Here is a 14,260-nt window from a genome sequence, read left to right as displayed (position 1 = left end):
CGAACTGATACAGCCTAGACCTGGTTGGTAGCTCCCTATTAATATAAATGCTGCACACTTAGTTTGTAGGACATGGACAGATGAGATGAAATTAGAACTGTGATGGAAGCTTCCTCTCCTCTGTCTACTTTTCAAAGTTTTGAGTGCCACTACAGAGACTGCTGGGTGACACTTTTTGACAATGGTCCTACTTGGCTGTGGAATGTGTATTATACTACAAAATATCAGGCTACATGTGCCCTTTGGTGTGTTGGTGGTAGAGTTATGTAGGTGCAATCAACTACTTCCCAATTGGATGTAAGTCTCATTTACAGAAGAGAACCCATGTTTGGTTTGGTACCCTAAATCAGGGCATAAACCTATCATAAAAGTAGTCATAGGCTTTAATGCAGAAGCTATTGCTATTGTTTTGTTATATAATCTTCCCACTAACACATTTACTCCAGTAGATTACTGCTGATCTATGAAGCTTCTTTTTGCAGTTAGCTGTTACTTTTGGAGACTTAAAACTTGCCAAACTACAGAGAGTAAGTGACTGTTGCATAATCATATAATGGACAGCCATGAAAGGAAATATGATACATTGTGCCATTCCTTCCAAAGCTCAGGAAACACCACAGAGGCAGAGAAAATGAAAGACTGGGAGAGGGGATACTGTGTAGCTCTTTCACACAGGTTAACCCTTCCCATCACACAGTGGTGGAAGAGACTTGTGGGGTTCACAAATCATAAGAAGCCAGCACCCCTAAGAGGCTTACACAATTTACAAGGCTCACACAGCCATGCCTGTGGTTACATAAGCAGTAAACAGTCATTGGAGGAGAGGAGGCTGTGGTGTGGCTGCCTGCTAGCTGCATAAACACTTCAGAAGTACAGTTTTCACCCATAATGGAGTGTGATTATTTCCAGGGATGCAGCTGCCTTTGACTCACCCATGTTCCAGTAAATAACACCTTATCTGTATTCCTGCAAGTAGCCCCAATAAGTTCACCAGGTCATTAAGGTGGGCTTGAATTAAAAAGCTTCTGTAGTTTGATATTGTCCTGTTTATAAGAAGTGAATAAAAAGTTTCTCTTAGAAAAATCTTAAAGCAAAGGCCAACCTGGGCTATATAGTGAGACTCTGCTTCAAAAACAGAAACAAAGGAGGTGAAGAAGGAAGGGAGGGAGGGAAGGAGGGAGGGAGGGAGGGAGGAAGGAGGGAGGAGGGAGGGAGGGAGGGGGAAGAAGTAAGAGGGGGAAAAGGGAGGAGATAGAGGAAGTAGAAAAATTGCTTTCTCTCTCTCTCTCTCTCTCTCTTTCCTTTTGGAAATTGGTACTTCTTTACAAAATGGTCTCACTAGAGAGTTTTTTAAAAGCCAAAGTAAACAAAATCTGTCATTGGAAATTTTCTTTAAAAATAAAGATAATTGCTTATCTTAAAGACTGACTATATTTTAAATAACTCATTCACAAATGAAAAAGATTCTTTAATACTCAATCCTATAAAAACTAAGCCTTACTAAATTGTTCATATGAATGTTAAAGAACAATTGAAGCAAAAAAGCTGGATTTTAGTAACAGCATAATTGGCGACTTGAAGGTGAGTTAGGATGAGGCTGGATTTGCCTCCCTCTGTCCAGGTCTCTGAGACCCCTTGGGCTGCAGTGTGGATCTAAGGGATGTGGCGTGACTCACTCGGTGACTCTTTTATCCACACAGTGCTGTGCAGCCCTGCTCTCAGGCACTCTGTGTCTGTAGGCTATGAAAACATATATTGTCTGTTCCAGAGAGCAGTTGAAACTGTACAGCCAAGTATTGACAAACGTCGTGTCTGCTGGGCAACCCATTCTCCTCTGTCTAAAGGAAAAGTGAGTGATCTTGTCTCAGAAGAGCAAATGCTGACCAATCCCACCAACTCAAGAGAAGACAAAACCTATAATCACAAAAGTTTTTTTTTTCTTTTCTCCAACTAAATGCATCTTCTTCTTTGCTTGTTTTGTACATCAAAAGGGGAGTGTATGGGAGATTGAGTATGGTAGAAGCTAAATTAATTTTGTTGTTGTTGTTTAGCTAAAACAGCTGACAATTGCATTTCCACAGTTTACAATCCAAAACTACATTCTCTATGAGGAGGTGTGGAGGGGGGGGGGGAGAAGGGTGTCTTCCTTGTCATACAGCTAAAGGCAAAGCAAAACAAACAAAAAATGACTGGACTCAGTGACGTGATCTCCTTGTAAATCAGAACAAGAAACACAAAACTAATAAAGAGACCTTCTGCTCTTACCTATCTGGCTAAGTCATGCAAGGCCAAGTGGATACCATCACAGACAGAGCAGGATGTCTCATCATCATGGTCCAGGCATCATAGGCATATGGCCTGCCATGGATATCCTTGTTCCAGGAGCAGAACCCATGGGTGTCATTCCAGGGGGAGGAGAACCCATTGGCATCATGGGACGACCTCCCTCCCATGTGGGGATCAGGCATCATGTAGGGAAAAGTGGACCCTGGAGACTGGGGAGTGGGAGGGGGGAGGATCCTGGTCCCTGCAGGATGAGGAACAGAGAACAGAGCAGGAGGTAGCTTTCCTTGCTGAAATGCAGCCATTGCTTTGTCAGTCAGGTTCTGGGACTACTCTTCCATTTATTTCTGGTAGTAGTCTTCCACGGTCTCTTTGTGTTTCCTACCACTGCAGTGTGTCTTTCTTACAGATGGAGAATCATGGGTAAGATACATATCACAGTAGTCACAATAAAACTAGGCTCATTGCTACGCAGACAGTTGACTACCAGGTTCTGCACCACCAGGAAAATTCAAGTTCACTTTGTTTAAATCAAATAGGCAAAGGCAACCCACATCTCAAAGAAAACATTTAACCCCACTGTGAACTCAGTAATGACTTATCAATGAGGACAATGAGGCATGTCCTCAACCACTCATTTTTGACAGTAGTTAACTACAGCAAACATAAACTGTTTAGCAGCTTAAAGCTGGAGAGAAGACTCAGCTCAGTGGCAAAGAACACAGGCTGCTCTTCCAGAGGTCCTTGGTTCAATTCCCAGCACCCATGTGGCAGCATACCACTGTCTGTAACTCCAATTTTAGAGGATCTCACATGGATAGACATACATGCAGGCAAAACACGATGCATATGAAATACGAATAAAATTTTTAAAAGATGTGGCTTTAAAAGAAAAAACAAAACAAAACAAAATTCTCTTTATCCCCTTTCCTGAGGAAGTAGAGGTGATTTGGCTGTGAGAATTCTTCCCTGAACATTTTGATTTGAACACACACTAACTTCCATTAATTTATCTGGTTATTTTATTCCTGAACGCACCAAAAAAACCTTCCCTAATCATTGCCCTGTGGGCCTGAAGCTCAGCCTACGGTTTTTTGTTTTGTTTTGTTTTTTATGGCTGGCACATGACCCTGGATAAGCTCTCAGAATGTTCATTTGGCTCTCCCAGGCTTTAGCAAGGGGTGCTGTAGTTCAAAAGGAATGATTGGCAGAAAGCGGTTGCTTTCTCTACTGCCCATAGGAACAAATCTAAGCCCAGGCTGTTCAGGAGTGATAGGGGACCAGAAAGGATGGGAAGGGCAGGGCATGTCGGGGAAGACAGTGACGGGAAGGGTACAAATGAGAGCAACAAAAGAGGGCATGAAAACACCAGAATTGGACCCATCCTTTCGTGTGCTAACCTTAAAACTTTTTTGAAAACTTTTCTTGTGTCAATTAAATAAAAATCTAAGTTGAAAACAGAAATACACTTAAAAAAAAAAAAAAAAAAAAAAAAGCACAAACTTTCCTGTTGTGTCAAGTGTAGATCAGACCATCTGCTCAACAGCATGGCTGCAAAGTCCCAGCCCTCAGCTCCTCTCTCCGGGGTGTCCATTTAACCAATGTCATCAAATCCTTGTCATCCAACTCCATGCTCTAAACGAAGTCAGCATGTAAATATCTCCCAATCTGCCCTGAACCCTTGTTTATATTTTCCGTGCCAATGCTAATGACCACGTTGACATAATCCTCCTCCTCCAGTGACCCCTGCATTGTATCAGTGTCAGAGCTGTACAGTAATGGGTTAACAGGCCACCAGCACAGTGTCAACACCCTAATAGGAAAAGACTAAGCCTTGGAACAAGAAGGACAGGAAGATGCTTCCGGTTTTTTTTATTTTTTTATTTTTTATTTTATTGACTGGGCAGCCTGTCTAACTCAAAATTGGCTCTGGAAAATCCTGGCAGGCAGCTCCAAGAAATCCCAGCAGGCTTACCTTTATTAGGAAGAAAAGCAGAGAAAGTTCCAATTCAGCGATTGGGCTTAAGTTGTCTTGACATCAACCAACACACCAATGGGTTCTGAGATACCATAATAAAATGACCAGTTTACAAAATCTGAAGAGCCAAGTCCTAGAGAGAGAGCACAGGGTTTAACTGTTAATAGAAATTGGGACATACTAATTCTCTGGCTTCTAGAGATAAGCCCAGACACATGTGAGCTGCCCGTCATTCCTCACTAAGTCCTACTTTCAGAGGCAAGTGTTTTCCAAAATTATTTCAGTACTTTGTCAGGCTTCAGCTTCTATATATTGAAATGATTTCCAAGTATGAAAAATAAATTTTCTATGTTACATTTGATGAGGGATGGAGAGAGAGCTTTTTGGTTAAAAACACTGGCTGCTCTTCCAGGAGCCCCAGATTTAATTCCCAGCACCCTCGTGGTGGCTCACAACCATCTGTAACTGCAGTCCCAGAGAATCTAACTCAACCAATAGGCACACAGTGGAACATAGACATACAGGCAGGCAAATATATATATATATATATGCATATATTTAATTATATTTAGTTAGCATATGTTAATGTATCTCATTTATCTAGTGTATATATATTTATATACTCAATATGAGAATATATATAAGTGAGAAATACAAATATACTCATGAGTGTATATATACTAGATAAATGAGAAATATATATTTACTCATATACGACTACATACATATGTATATGTACATATATGTGTGCACACACACTAGATAAATGAGATATATTAACCCTTCAGTTCCATGCCCACTCTTTTGACCATACAGCAGCTTTGGCTTAAGTCCCTGATTATCAGCATTTCATTTTAATGCTGGGAGCTGGCATCTGTGGCTTAGTTTTTGGAAAATAGGAAAGTTTTCACTCCTGAACTGCTTTTAGTATTTCCTAATGTTGACAATAGTCAGAACTTTTCCTTTGCTTAGACTTCTAACTTTCCTTTGAATTTTCAACATAATGCATGTGTGAAATAGTTTGCTATATATGTGTGTGTTGCAGAGAGATTAAATCCTGGACTACATTATGGATGTCAGGCAGTATTCTACCACTGAACTACATCCCTAGCATTGCATAATTACCAATTTTATATCTATTCCTACACTCTCACACATGTGAGTGCTCACAAGTACACACACACACAACCACACACCTGCATAGTTACATACACACTCTAATCTAAATAGTCTCCCCGCCCCCGCCCCCGCCCCATTTCACAGCTATGTAGCTGTCACCCTGGCACTTCCTGGCCACTTTCCTGATGACCCATTCTTCCATGTCCTCACACTCTTCAGAGTCTGTACTTCAAGGAAACACTCTCTTTCCATGACATGAATTTCTCACCTGTGTGGCTACCCAGATCTCCTGTTCCCAGCTGCCCCGCATGCAGAAAGACACATGGGATTGGTTCTCTACAACAGAAATGTGTAAAGAGCTGATGCAGAGAGTGGTGAGGTGTGCCTTGATGTCAGCACTGAGGAGGCGGAGGTAGGAGAGCCAGGAGGGCCAGGAGGGCCAGGAGGGCCAGGAGGGCTGGCTACATAGTAAAAACCCCGAAAGAAGGAAAGTAGCAGGAGTAGAATGCAGAGTCAAGACGGGAAGGCAGAAAAGTAGGTGTGTGGTCTCTCCTTCCTGCTAACTAAAATTCCAACAGGTTTACTTTGGAAGGCAGGGTGATGGGTCTCCATCACCCTGGGTCCTTTACTGAGACTAAGAGACTCAGAGCCCTTTCCAGCCCTCTCCTGAACTGGACAACTACATAAATGAGAACTATAATCTTCAGCTACTGAATTAAGTTTCCCATTGCCTTAATACAGTTAATAATCCAAGTAAAATTGCCACAGTTATAAATCTTCCAAAAAAAAGGTGTTGCCCCAACTTCTTTACCTTTTGCTTATAATTATTATTAAAATTGTTCTTTTCCTCTTCATCTCTTCTATTCTTATATTTTGTTTGCATGTGTTCTCTCTCTCTCTCTCTCTCTCTCACACACACACACACACACACACACACACACACACACACACACACGTTATTCTTTGCAGACAAGGAAGCTTGCAATAGTTTAGGAAGGGCGTGGTTGTGTGAACCTTTGCTTCGGGCTGGACAGCAAGCCCTTTCAGCCTTCACCCTCACGTTCTTTCTGTATGGAAATTTTCATCTCATTGTTTCTTTGACAATATCTTCATGTCTTCTCCATGTTCTTTTCTGGAGCTCTGGGTGTGAATCCATTCTTCGTGAATCCATTAATGCATAAAATTAGCCTATTATATCTCTCTGTCTTTGACTTCACTTTATTGCCACAAAGCTGTAATGCAAGCCTTATATTGTTTTCATGATCACATATTCAATATTGGAGAGTTCTTTCTAGCCCCCTAATTGCTGGTTTTCTTCCATCCTGACCTTTCAAACGTGTATTAAATGTACTTTTAATTTGACAAAATATTATAGTTTATTTGAAATTTTTCTTATTGATTGTAATTATGTAAATTCCTACATTTTTTAAACCAGGGCAACTTCTTCTAGAAAGTTTTTCTGCATGTTGCTTGACTCTGTTTTCTGGTCTGTCTCTCTGGGCATCTCACAGAATCATGGGATACAGGCACAAGTGACTGTGATTTATAATTTATTCTCATGTCATGACAATATTGATCTAAACAGATGGTTCTCAACCTTCCTAATTCTTTTACCCTTTAATATAGTCCCTCATGTGATGGTGACCCCCAACCATAAAATTATTTGCATTGCCACTGTTCTAAAGCGTCATACCCAACAATATTATATACTGACTGAAGAATTGAAATAATAGTTTTGCTGGCCTTTGGAAAGGATCTCAATATTATTTGTATTTATGATAGGTATGTTCTCCAGGGCCATTTCATTGTAAATATTTATCAGGAATTAACATCCTGACCAGTAATAAGAACCTGTGAATCTTAGATATTTAGACAAAGATAGCATGTAAATAGCATTTAAAATAAGAGGAAAAAAAAATAGTGGTCTATCTTCTGCTCTGCTATGTACTGGGGGATGCTACCCAAAAGTTTCCATCTTTTCTGAAAGAAATAACCACTTCTAACTTACTGGTTTCAAGCATGACTTTTAAAATAATAGTCCTATGATGATAGAGACAGAATATGCTTACTGTGGACATTTTAGAAATATGGAATTACAGAAAATCCCAAAGGAAACAACAAAATCAGCAGCAGCTACCCTACCCAGGGAAAACCCCTTGCTATCAGCTTGTTTTGTAGACCTCTGTCCTGGTGCATGTGATAAGACTTTGAGGAACTTAGAAATCTGTGAGCTGATGTCATTGTCTACACATAGTAAATACCTTCCAGGTCACTGAAACATTAGTTTAAGGCGAAGTATCCAATAATGTGGACTGATAGAGTCTACTTGACCTTCTATTGTTGACCATTAGATGGTCACTGTTGTTTACCATCATAACCACACTGCACGGAGACACTGGCAAAGAAAAGATTTGACACCTTACAGCTGTGGAAGCCTAGAATGGGCAGAGAAGGGCATTAGTAATAATAGTTCCAAACCTCTGACATTATCTGTCATGTTCACCTTCAGCAAGACAATTCCAGTTTGACGGCATCAACAACGATGTGTTAAAGAGCATATTTGTCTGTGACTTTATTGAGACAGATTATTTCATATTTACACAATGAGTTCATGTAAAATGTATGTCTATTCAACCAATGTCAGATCCAAATGAGGAAGAGTTAAATATTAAAGCAATACACTATTAGAGTTTCTAGAAAATATAAAATTCCTATCTGGGCACAGTGGCACACCTGTAATCCCACAACTGAGAGACTGGGCAATAGAGAATTTGCTGTGAACTCAAGGCGAGCCTGAGCTGCGTAGTAAGATTTTTGTGTCTGTGGAGTCAGACAGAAAGATAGACAGATAGAGATCATAAAATTCTTGGACACATCTGCCTTTTTTAGGCAGTCAATTAATAACATGCTATTTTTCAATAATGTCCTTTACAAGTGTACACTGAACTGAACAGCTTGACTTAAATGTAGCAAGTAAATGATTGAGTCAAACAATGAACATTTTCAAATTGTCAAATAACTTGTCAAATAATTGCTGTCTTTTTCTGCTGTTAATTTAATTTGAGACAATATAGTTCTTAGGGGTAGCTGTTATTAAATATTATTTTAAGGTGTGTTATATTTGTTTATGCTGTGTAGCATTTACTGTAATGATGCAAAGATGTGTTTTACTCTTTTATGTTGCGTTTGCTTAACTCTGTGAAGCTATGACTCTTTGCCTGTCTGAAACATCCGATTTGTCTAATAAAGAGCTGAATGGCCAATAGTGAGGCAGAAGGAAGGATAGGTTAGGCTGGCAGGCACAGAGAATAAATAGGAAGAGAAATCTTGGAAGAGAAAGAAGAAAGAGCCAAAGAATAAAGAGAGGAGGTTGCTAGGGGCTAGCTACCCAGCCACACAGCCAGAAACGGAACAAGGAGAGAAGTGTAAAAAGTATAAGAAGTAGAGAAAGATAAAATCCCAGAGGCAAAAGGTAGATGGGACGATTTAAGTTAAAATGGCTAGAAATATGCCAAGCTAAGGCTGGGTATTTATAAGTAATAATAAGCCCCCGTGTGTGATTATTTGGGAGCTGAGTAGTGGGTCCCCCAAAAGGATAAAGAGTAAAAAGAGTAAAACACAACCAACAACAGACAGCACAGAAAATTGCCACTTTTCCATCTCCAGCAACTTCTGGCAAGTATCCCCATGCCAGCAGATAGACACACTGCGGGAGGTGATATGGACAAACCGCAGCAAACTGCCACATTTTAAAAGACTACCCAGTAAATGTTCACTTCAGTACAATTACCGTTGCTGAGTGACGTCACCTGTATTCTGCACGAAGCAAATTATGCCTAATCAAATGCATGCAAGCCACACCAGTTCATTGGTGCCTTGGTTCCTGTTCCTCTAATTGCCAGCAATGTCGAGCATGTTGCCATAAGTGTTTTGATTGGTTGTTGTTTATTAATTTCCAGCATATGCCTTTCATCTACATTGCAATGTGTGTAATTTAGAATTATAAATGCTATTTATGAATTGAGGGTATAAAAACTTGTCATAGTTGATTTGAATAAGAACACTTAATTGAGCAGAGTTAACGTCTGCATATGGTTTATGGAGTATGTGCATCTGTTTGTTTGAGACCTACAAATGCTCTTAATTCTAATGTATGCAATCAAACAGCTCAATGTTTCCTTGAAATTAGTTTGCTATATTACTTTAAGAGATGATCTGATCTGTTCTTCCTCCATTTTCTTCCTTTGTGTGTATGTGTGTGTGTGTGTGTGTGTGTGAAAGATAGAAATACAGTGGGTTTTTGCTTACATGTAAGTAAATTAGTCTACTTCTGGTCTTCCTGGTTAGTTTAAGTTAGGAATCTAACTATATTTATTATGTTAACAGGGTAGCTCATTAGTTTAATAGCATTTTCGACTAGTTCCTTCTATCTAAACTGAGTGGTCTTATTTACATAGTATTTACAAATTAAATTTTTAATCCAGTTGGATATTCATTAGAGTTGGATATTCAGGCATATGCATGCCTGAGGATGTGAATTTGATTGAGGGAACCCACAATAGTCATCCTCTGACCTGTATATATGTGCATACATGCCTCCCCACCCACACACATACCATAATAGTAAAAAACTTAAAATAAAAAAAAATACACTTATAGTACTCAATAAAATTATGGAGGTTTCCTCATAAGTTCCTGCATGTTTTCAATCAATATTTTTGCAATATTGGCTGTTATTGTGACTTTCCGCCAGTTTAAAGGGACCAGATTTTCTTCTTTGCCCAAGACTGAGTGTTAAAACCAAGATGGTCCAGATAAACTGCAATGGTTGGTTGCCCTACACATGCCACACAGCTGATACAATGCCAATGTTTGGCTCCCTCGTGAGTCTCATTTTTAGTGTATTTAAATTGTTTCTCTTGAAGTCTGTTTCTCAGCAAACAGTTTGATTTTCTTTCTTTTTTCCTTCCTTCCTTTTCATTTTGATCAGCACAAAAAGAAGAGAATTTGAAGCTCTAGGTAGAGTTTTCTGTCCTCAAAGAGATTTAACTGAATATTGAAGTAAGAGTGTTGCCTATCACCTCGAGCCATTCAGTTCAAGTGGTTGAGAGGACTCAAAGCCTGCAAGGTTTTCCCTATGGGAGCCTGGCTCTCTGGGAGAATGTAAGTGAATCTTTGGGGAAGAGCTCCAGTGAGAAACCTTTCTGCAGTTGACTGCCTACTCTAGCTTGAGCCATCAGCTCATCCAAACTTACGTAGTCCTTTTCCTCTTCTATCTAACTCCTACAACCAACACTTCTGAAAACTGCCTGGCTTCTTTGCCTTCACCCACGTTACTAACTGATGGGTGCTTTCATTGGCAAAGCTGCCCCTGTGGAATCTGCCATTCGGTGCTTTCCTTTCTAAGAGGCTAACTAACCCCCACGTCCTTGCCACTTTAGAAGCTCTTGTGTGTCTTCATGGGTTGTTGCTGCTCTTGCTATCCAGCTCACTGGGGTTTTCTCAGTGAATAGTGTTAGTTTTGAAGAAAGTCACCTAACATAGCCCTAAAAGGTGTGTGTTACTTTCTTTCTCTAATTCCTGCTTACCTTGTTATTAGCCCCTTTCATCAACTTTTCTTTGCTGTATAGACATTTCTTTTGGCCTTCTTGAGTTGAATATTTATGTTTCCTTTCTTTTCTCACTCCAGAAATTTCCTTGATGTACTTTCATTTTAAGCTTCTTGACTGATTTCCATGAGGAATAAGGACCAAGAGCATAGGACTTAATACAGTCTACCCAAAAATCTGTTCAATAAATACTGGATGGTTTGCTGTCCGATGTCCATTATCCATTTCCTATTTTTGAATAGTGTGCAGATTCCTTTCAAGTATCTGGTCCTGTCCCCCGCCCCAGGTAAGTGTCCAGCTCTACTCCCACCTCCAATTTTAGGCTTCGCAATGGTTTGAATCAAATTACACATCTTGTTCCTCAGGCTGCAGTAATTGGTTAAGGTCTACACGTGTGATCTGATCAAATGCAGTCCATCGTAGTGGTCTCCAGAGTCTTACTTAGGATCCTAAGATGAGAATATTCTCTTTCTCCTCCACAGTAGAAATACTGAATCAAGGTCTGATTTTTCCATTTTTCCTCATCTTCATTGTCCATGAGACAAACCTGCCAGGGACTAGCATGACGCATGCATGGAATTGGACAGAGACAGGAAGCAGTAGAGCTGGAGTCCTGTTTACACCATGCTGGAAGCCACCCTCCAGCTGGCCTTTCTCATTACTGAGCCAATAGATCCCTTTATCATTTAAGCCACCTTGAATCTAATTGACTTTTTCTTTCACTCACAGCCAATTGCCTTCTAAGTAACATACTTAGGTACCAACAAAGACATTGTAAGGATGTTATGTTACAGAAAAGTCAAACAAAAACAAAAGGGGAAAGTAAAACTTGGATTTGTGTTCTTAAGATCATATTCATTGTCTCATGAAATCAAAACACAAGCTAATCACGTTAGATGTCATGACTCTTGCTTTGCTCCTTAGCATATTCCCAGCACCTAATGTTTGACATTTCCAAAAGAAATATGCAGTAAGTGGAGTTAAATAAGTCACAGTTCTGGTCATGTAGAATGCTTCTGCTAAAGCTATTGGCATGAACTTTCAAGTATTAGGAGAGAGCATTTTGTTGATGTGTCAAATATCACAATCCCGCATATAAGAGGGGATCTCAGTATCCATGTGGTCTTATTTAAATGAAATGCTTTGGTCCTAAAAGTGTCCAGACTGGAAGGGTATATTATAAACAGTAAGTATAAAACTCCAAATACTTCTAGCAATAAATTCCGGGCATTTGCTTCTATAGGGTGTCAATTTACTTGAACAGCATCAGCTTATAAACAAAGTATAACAAAACTATGGGATGCCCCCAGCTCCATCATTTGTAAAACAAACGAATGATCAACACTAAGATCACTTAACTCAAGAACTTACAAGGGTCTAGAATTCTAAAGCTATTCTCTCTTCATCATAGTAATCAAAGCCATTCACAGTTGAGCCTGTTTTCCCAGTACCGAACCCAGACTGTAATTGCTTAATAGTTTTGTGTCCAAAAACAAAGAGCACTTCAGCAAAGGAGGGAAGCTCAGGTGATTAAGGCAGCATGAATTAACTCTCCACTTTACTGAAGAGAAAACCCACAAAAGTCTCTTTAGAAATTGGTAAAGATGGGAAGCTGGGTGGACAAACTGAGTCTAACAGGATGTCACACCAAGAAAGGGCAAGGAATCAAACTGAGGTGGTCTGTTTGATAGATATAGAAAAAGCTGGGGGAAGGGGGGGGGGGACTGTAGACTCCACTCAGAGGCAGGCACCAACCTTGTTCTTATATTGTCCTGATGGAGAAGGGTCTGAATCGCTGCCAAACTGGTAATAGCAAATTCTTGGCTCTCAATTTGCTCCCACCCCAACATCTGCCACTGGAGGAGGAGACTGAAGGAACTGGAGTCCCTCAGCCCTGGATGGTGGAGGAGTTGCAAGAGACTGCTCAGGTGCCAGCCAAGCGGCCACTTGCATGCCAGATGGGAGAGTGTCACATGCTGCCCTCTGGCAAACACAAAGGCCATTTGAGGGATCTTAGAAGCCCTACACTTAGAAAATGGGCATATGGTGCCAAAGAGGAAGGCACAAAATTTCACTCTCTAAAAACTGGTGAATAAAACAAAAATGTGTGTTATTTGGAGGAGAGCCACAAGCAAAGGAGACTAGCAGTTAGGATTTTCTGATGAAGAAGACAAAATCTCTCATGGGAATCTGCAGAAAGTGGAAACTATCAAAATGAGCTCTGTCAGTATGGCCCAGTCTTTTAGACACAGATGCCCAGCTTCTTCCCTCCACATTACAATTGTGCCTGTCTTTGTTCTGTTTGCTCATCCCAGAGCTAAACTTTCTCCATGTTGCTGACTTGAGTAGAGCACATTTCCACCCCACCAACATCGCTGTTGGCACGGGAATAGATTCCTTCAAATAGGAAATTGCTACTTTAAAATCACAGGACGCTTTGAAATCAGGAGAGTTGAAAAGATGTCATTGTGAATTAGCGCAACAGACAAACAGGATCTGGAATGAATTCCTTTCACATTATTTGGACTTGAAGAAGGAAGTAGGTCAGAAAATTATGACCCCTGCATATTTAGCCTAATATACATCCTCATTCCAGGCAGCTAATTGTGAGCTATTGAAAATGAAAGTTTAAAGAGAATAGCATTTTTTAAAAGGCAATCTCATAGCTACTCCTCTGAAGAGTCCATAAATAGGTTGGAAATCATCTCCAGGGAACCTTTGCAAACAGCTTGTGGGCGGGTGGCTGTAATTAACAGCCACCAAAGGATAAGTTATCTATTTAAACACTGCCACCATTTCTTATTTTTTTTCTTAAAATTATGATTTTTTTCTTCCTAGTTTCTTGGCGCAAGAGATATATTTCTATTGCCCCCTTTCTCTTCCTTGGGCATCAAAGAGAGAAAAACATCTCTGTAAGAGTGTAAAATCTTTAAAAAACAAAAACAAGAAAAACAGGGAATCAGTGAGCTAACCTGTAGCTCACTGTAGTCAAGGTTGGCCTTAATCCCACAGAAATCTGCTGCCTCAACCTCCCAAGTACTAGTATTAAAAGTGTGGCACAAATCCCAAGCCCAACTCAAAAGTTTGAAGTTGTAAAAACATTCTATCCTAAGAGTCTACATTTATTGTTACATGAGTGTGAGAGCACAGGATGTGTGATAATTGTAATAATAGATCATATATATATATATATACATATATATATATAATATTGAGTGTAAAAGTGAGTTTCAGTGAATCTGAAAAGGAGTGGAGGTATTTAGATAAAAAG

At 39.9% G+C, this 14,260-nt stretch overlaps 1 pseudogene; it reads right to left on the bottom strand.

The window, feature by feature from the left end:
- Positions 1-2,261: 2,261 nt before the first annotated feature.
- LOC127215020 (U1 small nuclear ribonucleoprotein C-like) overlaps positions 2,262-14,260 on the bottom strand; it is a 64,232-nt pseudogene continuing 52,233 nt past the window's right edge.

Source organism: Phodopus roborovskii, unplaced genomic scaffold, assembly GCF_943737965.1.
Source record: "Phodopus roborovskii unplaced genomic scaffold, PHOROB, whole genome shotgun sequence".
Taxonomy (NCBI): domain Eukaryota; kingdom Metazoa; phylum Chordata; class Mammalia; order Rodentia; family Cricetidae; genus Phodopus; species Phodopus roborovskii.
This window is presented reverse-complemented; position numbering and strand designations above follow the sequence as displayed.